The sequence below is a fragment of the Blennius ocellaris genome (genome assembly GCF_963422515.1).
Source record: "Blennius ocellaris genome assembly, chromosome: 7".
Lineage (NCBI taxonomy): Eukaryota > Metazoa > Chordata > Actinopteri > Blenniiformes > Blenniidae > Blennius > Blennius ocellaris.
Window position 1 is genome coordinate 16,425,289 of NC_137656.1, and position 6,317 is coordinate 16,431,605.

Here is a 6,317-nt window from a genome sequence, read left to right on the forward strand (position 1 = left end):
TTTCTATCAACCACGTTCCTCAAAGACAGATCAAATCTGGGCTGAGGACTCTGGTGAAGCAGGTTGTGTGCAACCGAACAGAGTGTCCATTGTTCACCAAAAACACCCGGGCCAGACAGAAAACCAATCAATACAACAAACCCTGATTTATCTGTGATGTGACGGCTCCCCATCAAGCTGGCAGAGATGTTAGTGACGTGGAAGCTCTCAACAATGTTCACACATGTGAAGCTGGTTACATAACTCTAAGTCCAGCCTTTCACATATTATACATCTCTCTCTCTCTCTCTCTCTCTCTCTCTCTCTCTCTCTCTCCCTGTCTCTCTCTCTCTCAGGGTATCTAGGCCAGATGAAATGTGTTCTTTGAAAAAACACGGACCATGACTAATCTAATAACAGGGAGGTGGTTTGGCCACTGTGAAAAAAGGTATACAGAGAAGGGGGGAAATGGAAGGAGCCTTTTTTTTTTTTTTTAAATGGACTTTGAGGTACCGCTCCTGCTGTTTACTGCTCAATCATGAAACACAAGGAAGCAGAGGCAGAAGCTGTATGGTCTAAATGAGACACACAGGAAGAGGGAAAATAAAGCATGTTCCAGGGCACTCGCACATAATGCTACGCACTGATGAACAGAGAGAATGAGGTCTTGTTCAGTCTTTGATAGGTGGAGGGATAAACAGAAGCAGGGTACATAGGAAATCCTAATTAAAACGGCAGCGAAAGGAAGGAAATATTAGTTAAAGTAATCAGAAACAGAGAGGAGAGAAGAAAAAAAAGGAGATTTGAGCAGGACAAGAATTTCAAACATTTGTTAGTGTTTCTTTTTTTAAATTCTTCACATTGTTTCTTTGGCTTGTTTTGTTTCTTTATCGGTCTGTCAGAAACAGCTGACAGGACAAACCTGTTCTGCCTGAAGCAAGCAAACCTTTCAAACAGCAACATCGCATGTTATAGACATCCTGTGCTACACAAGCTGTTTGCTCTGCTAAACCTTACAGCCATAAACTCGCCGCCGGACACAGAGAACAACAGGCAGACAGGACTCTCCATGGTAGAGTCATGAACGACGCTCAGGAGAAAATACACAGGGAAAAGAGGCAGGTCTTATGTAATGCCGCTAAACCACAAATAGCATGCAGAGTAACAGTGGCAAAACCCACACATACACTCATGCATTATCCCAGGCTGCTATCTTAGCACACCGTATGGCTGATTAAAAGACGCATCGTATGAAACGCCTCTGACCCCGGCTAATATGAGTGTTCGCTTTCAGTTAATCCCTCATGAATGCACATCGTTTTCCATCAATTACAGTTTGACTGATAGCAGCATGTGTGGCGGTGAGCTAAAAATAAATCAGCTAGGGAAAACATTTCCATGAGCGACAACGAAGGGGATGTCATAATTTTGGTGTGTGTGCCTGTGTGTGTGTGAACTGAGAAGGAATTAGAGTGATGTCACGACTATCACCAACTGTGTTCCCCTGCTCTTAATCTCACGCATGATGATAGAAGTGAAGATGGTAGATTAACCACACTGAGCCTCACTTCAAAACCTCAACTGACCGACACAGCTGTAATGAGAACTAAAAATAAAAAATTATAAATCTCCTGAAATTTGGATTCAATTGTCTTTGAATCCTAATCCTTATTGATACTTGCACTCATGGATTTTTACTCATCTCAACTACAATAATAATCCCAATTCACAGGCTCAATTCCTTAAGATATTCACGCAACTTGTCATTCAGGACTTTATGTTTGTGTCCTTAAAATTTCCATGAAGGACATGCAAGAATGATGAATCAATGGCGAAGAGACTGGTTACTGCATGGTATATTGTTTCATATGCATGGTTTTACATTTGTATTTTACACATACTGTGTATTTTACATCAAGTCAGGATGAGTATTTGTTTCATTTCATGATTAAATCAACCTAGATTAATCTAAATGTATTTTCTTTGTTTTAAAAGAGCATTCTCGTGCCAAAGCACTTGATTTGATTGTTTCTACCATCCTCAAAATAAACTCAGCATTTCTACCTTCGTGACTACTTTAAATGACAAAGTTGACATTCTGTTTCAAATCCCCAATTTTCAATTTGAGGAGGGAACATAGAGCTTTTCTTATTTTGTTTCATACTTAGCTTTAGTCTCTTTTAAATTACAGGTTTCAATCAAATCCATGTACACAATGTTGTTCCCAAACGATCTTCCTTTGATCAATAATTACCCATCACAGACACAAACAGCAAACAAAATGAACACGTCAAAGTCAGCAATTATAGAGTCGGTAATCCTTGTTACAGACCTACGGGACTGATCCTCAGCTTCAGGCTGGGGTTTTGATGTATTTCTGCTACAACTCACTTAAATCTTAAGATGGCTCTTCATGAGGCCCCGAACATAAAGTAACTCAGTAACATGTGTATTAAAATATGATTTAAAGAGATTTCATTTTCTTTAAAAGTGTCCAAAGGTGAGTAATAGCTATGTTGAAGTTCTAATTCCCTCTGACTTGAATCCCCCACATTACTGTAAAACAAAATAAACACAGGTTCTAAACCACAGTCTCTCACATCAGTGGGGGAGAACAAACCAGCACATTGTCTCTCCTAACACGTAATCTGAAGGAAACAATGCGGCTTGATCATGCTTTGGTCTTCTTATAGGATGTGGCTCCATCTAGTGGTTCTCAGTCAATCTGCATTCCCAAATGCCAAACAGCAACAATTAAAGAACTAATAAGGTTGGATGAAAAGTTACAAAAATAAAACCCCAAAAAAGCGTATGAAGAAATAACAGTGAGGCGACAGGATTTACTGTTTTATCATCGCAAATATTTGGGAAGAAATCACGTGAATATACCACTGTGACAACAACCATCTATGCTGGACAAAGAGATGTATGGATGAAGGTGGTACTATATTAATATAGAACAGAACAACTCTCACTGCAGTTATCTGCAGTGAGAGTTGAAACCAGCACAGAGTCAAATGAAGTGGCGCTGTGACACTCAGGAATAACTCGACTGACAGATGAATGATCAAACAAGAAGAGAAAGAATGAGGGAAGGAGAGAGAGTAAGAGGAGAGTCATGCAGTGACACCGTCTGAGCTATTGTTCGTGAATTTAACAAGGAGACAAAAAGTGCAGTTTCCAGACAATAGTACATGTACATCAAACACATGAGCAGGCACAGCAGGAAGCTCACACGCCCCCTGCTGTTCTGCTTCATGTTTGCTTTTGTCACTCATTTTCTTTGCCTTTTATTTAAAGTTTCATACGGCGCAGCTCTTTTCATTGAGCTGCAGTTCAAACACACTACAGTGTAATTAACCTCACAATGATTCATCAGCAAGTTTCTCTTTTATGCAAGTAAACGTGGTCACTGAGCTTTTGTGCACCATTGAAATGTGTGCCATTTCTTCATGTATTAACAATGACCATCCCTCCAAAGATAACCTAAAGTTTTTCACGCTTCGCTGGTCTGAATCCCTACGGCCATAGCAAGAGATGAGCTCTCAATGCAGACCAGTGCTGCTGTCTGGATGCCCGTGGGTTTCCGAAGAGCAGGAAGTCCACATGACATCCGAGACTGCTCCAGTTAAGCTATAAAATGGACGATTAAGCAAACTAAATTTAGACTAAAAGCTGAAAGCTGCACTCCCATAACACTGTTTGGCTTTTCAGTTGTCCCACAGGGAGGACCCCACCCCCAATCTTATACAAACACAGATGGATGTCGGCGACTACACTACGCATTAGTAGTGGAATACATAGTGAAAACCATCCACATGTGAATCTCTGTCCCTTCCTCAGCTTTTTTAAAATATTTTGCATGACTAGGACGACTGCTGTTCTCCACGACAGTTGTGGGAACACAGGGAAATTTAAGAAAGAAAAGACTAAAAATGGAGATGGAGAGCATCACTGGGAGGACAGCGTGAAAGGATCACTCTGTGCTACAGTGGATCAGAGGACATGGAGAGAGGCGGCGGTGCCTGAGTGCTTCTTAAGCACTGACAGATGCAACGTCTTTTTTCATTTTTTCCCGTCACTTTTTGAGAACAAGGCTCCACGAAGTTCAAACACCTCAACGTGCTTTCAGGATGTCACACAAACACAACGGCACAAACCAAACAAAAAAAAACAGTGGTACCTGCTCAACCAGAAATAAACCGTTCGGCTCGTATAATTAACATAACTCTTTAGAATTAGGGTCAGGGCTGCATAATTAATAGCTAAGAGCAGCAGCGTTATCTTTCTTCTACTGTGGGAGCTGAAAACTCAACAAGCACATACACTGTCAAAAACAAGGAAAGCTTGGGCCGCCTTAATGTAAAGAGCATGACATGATAGGCTCCTCCTCATTAGATTAGATTGTTTAGCTCATTTCATCAGCTGAGTCACTGCTCTCGCGTTGTGACTTTCTCCTGATTTGAATACCTAAATAATATTCAAACTAGTGCAGCAGCAGCGGCACATGGTCTTGGTCTGCATCGAGCTAAGAAAGTCATTTGTTTATAAGCGACTTGGTAGGATTCACTTTTATTTATCTCGCGCCAAATACAACACGGCCATCTCATGGCATTTGCTTTACATCCAAATTGAATAATTTCACATGAGCAGGTGAGAAAAAGAGTCTCCCTTTTGGCATAAAACCACAAGTCACATTCAGAGAAAAGCAATTCAACACGCAGAAAGCAGAAATGTACGTCGTCATTTCCCCCACTCCTGCTTTGCGTCTCCACGGAGGCATCGAGTTCACGGAAGACACAACAACGTCAAGAACCCCAGGGTGAAATTGATCGGATGCCCTTGATCAGCTGCACTCGCTGTGCCTCTTTAAAGCTCTCTCTACTTGTGCAAGTTTCTTACACTAACCCACGCAAAGGATGGAGAATCTCGTCTTACATGCTGCTCTTCTTTTGGGGAGAGTCAAAGGATCCTTTCCTGTGCTGGCTGAGCGAGCCCCCCATGGCAACAGCAGTGTCCCGTGTTTTGTTTTCAGGCTGATGCTCCGTATGTCCTCTCCCTGCTTCCAGTGTTCACCTCTGCTTCTCCTCCAAGACGGTCTGCAACAGCATCAGAGCCACACGGTGCACTCCATATCATGACCGACTGCTTATTACTTAACCAACAAGCCTCCCCTCTCCCCTTACAGTGGTTCAGCTTCTTTTTCTCTCAATGTGTGTTGATGCTCGAACAAGAGCTCCGCACATGAATGGCTCCAGTGACAGTCCCGCCTCCTCGCTCTACTCCTCAGCCTCCATCATCTCTCTCTCTCTCTCTCTCTCTCTCTCTCTCTCTCTCTCTCTCTCTCTCTCTCTCTCTCTCTCTCTCTCTCTCTCTCTCTCTCTCTCTCTCTCTCAAACACAGAGGGCAGATGCAGTTTACATCCTCTTGTTGACCAGAGTGCAGTCTTTAGTTAGAACAGAAAAGAAAAGGAGGTTGTGTGTGAGTGAGTGCGTGTTTTAGTAGGGGGGTAGCACTAAATCTAAAGAGTTAGTGGTGGGTGGGTGGGGTGGGGTGGGGGGGGGGGGGGGTTGTATGTGTCAGTGTGTCATTGGGTTATCTGGCAGCCTTGAGAGTATTGTTCCAGAGGGAAAGAGTCTCCTCTTTTGTTAGTCAGCTTAATAACAGATCAGAGTTCCCTGGGGGAGGGAGAGACGCGGGGAGGGTTGGCGGCATAAAACACAGCTCCATTTGTTGTGCCACATTCCCACTACCTGCTGTGACTGAAAAACCCAACCATGTTCCCTTCTTCCTCAAAGGTTTGAGCGTGACAATACAGGCACACTTCACTTTCGGTAGTGTTGGTTTGATAGCGTACATTATTAATGCTGCTGGGCTCAGGATTGCTGAACTTCATACTCCTTATACTCTGGGTCTAGACAAGCTACTACAATTAATACTTTGTCCTCACAGTGCATTCATGAGTAACTTGGGAAAATTCTTACCAGTAAGTGGGAAATAGACGTAAATATCATCAAAAGGGAAGTTATCGACAAGTCACAAGGTGGAGTAAAGTCACTTTACACTCCATCACAGTGAGAAATTGTACATCATGTGTATGCACCTGTAATCTTCATATTTCCAGGGTGACAAAGAAGCAACTTCAACAAATAATTCAACAAGTGAGGGAATCACTGCCTCTTCATGAGGTGTTAGGGTTAAAAAAGCCAAATTAGTTGGCCGAGTCTACAATCATTCTTTTGATGAGGAAAGTGTAGCCCAGGTAAATAGAGAGGAAGAACATCAAGCTCGCAAACAAGGCGAGTTTAGCTTCCCTAGTTTGTTTGGGTCCTGCTGGC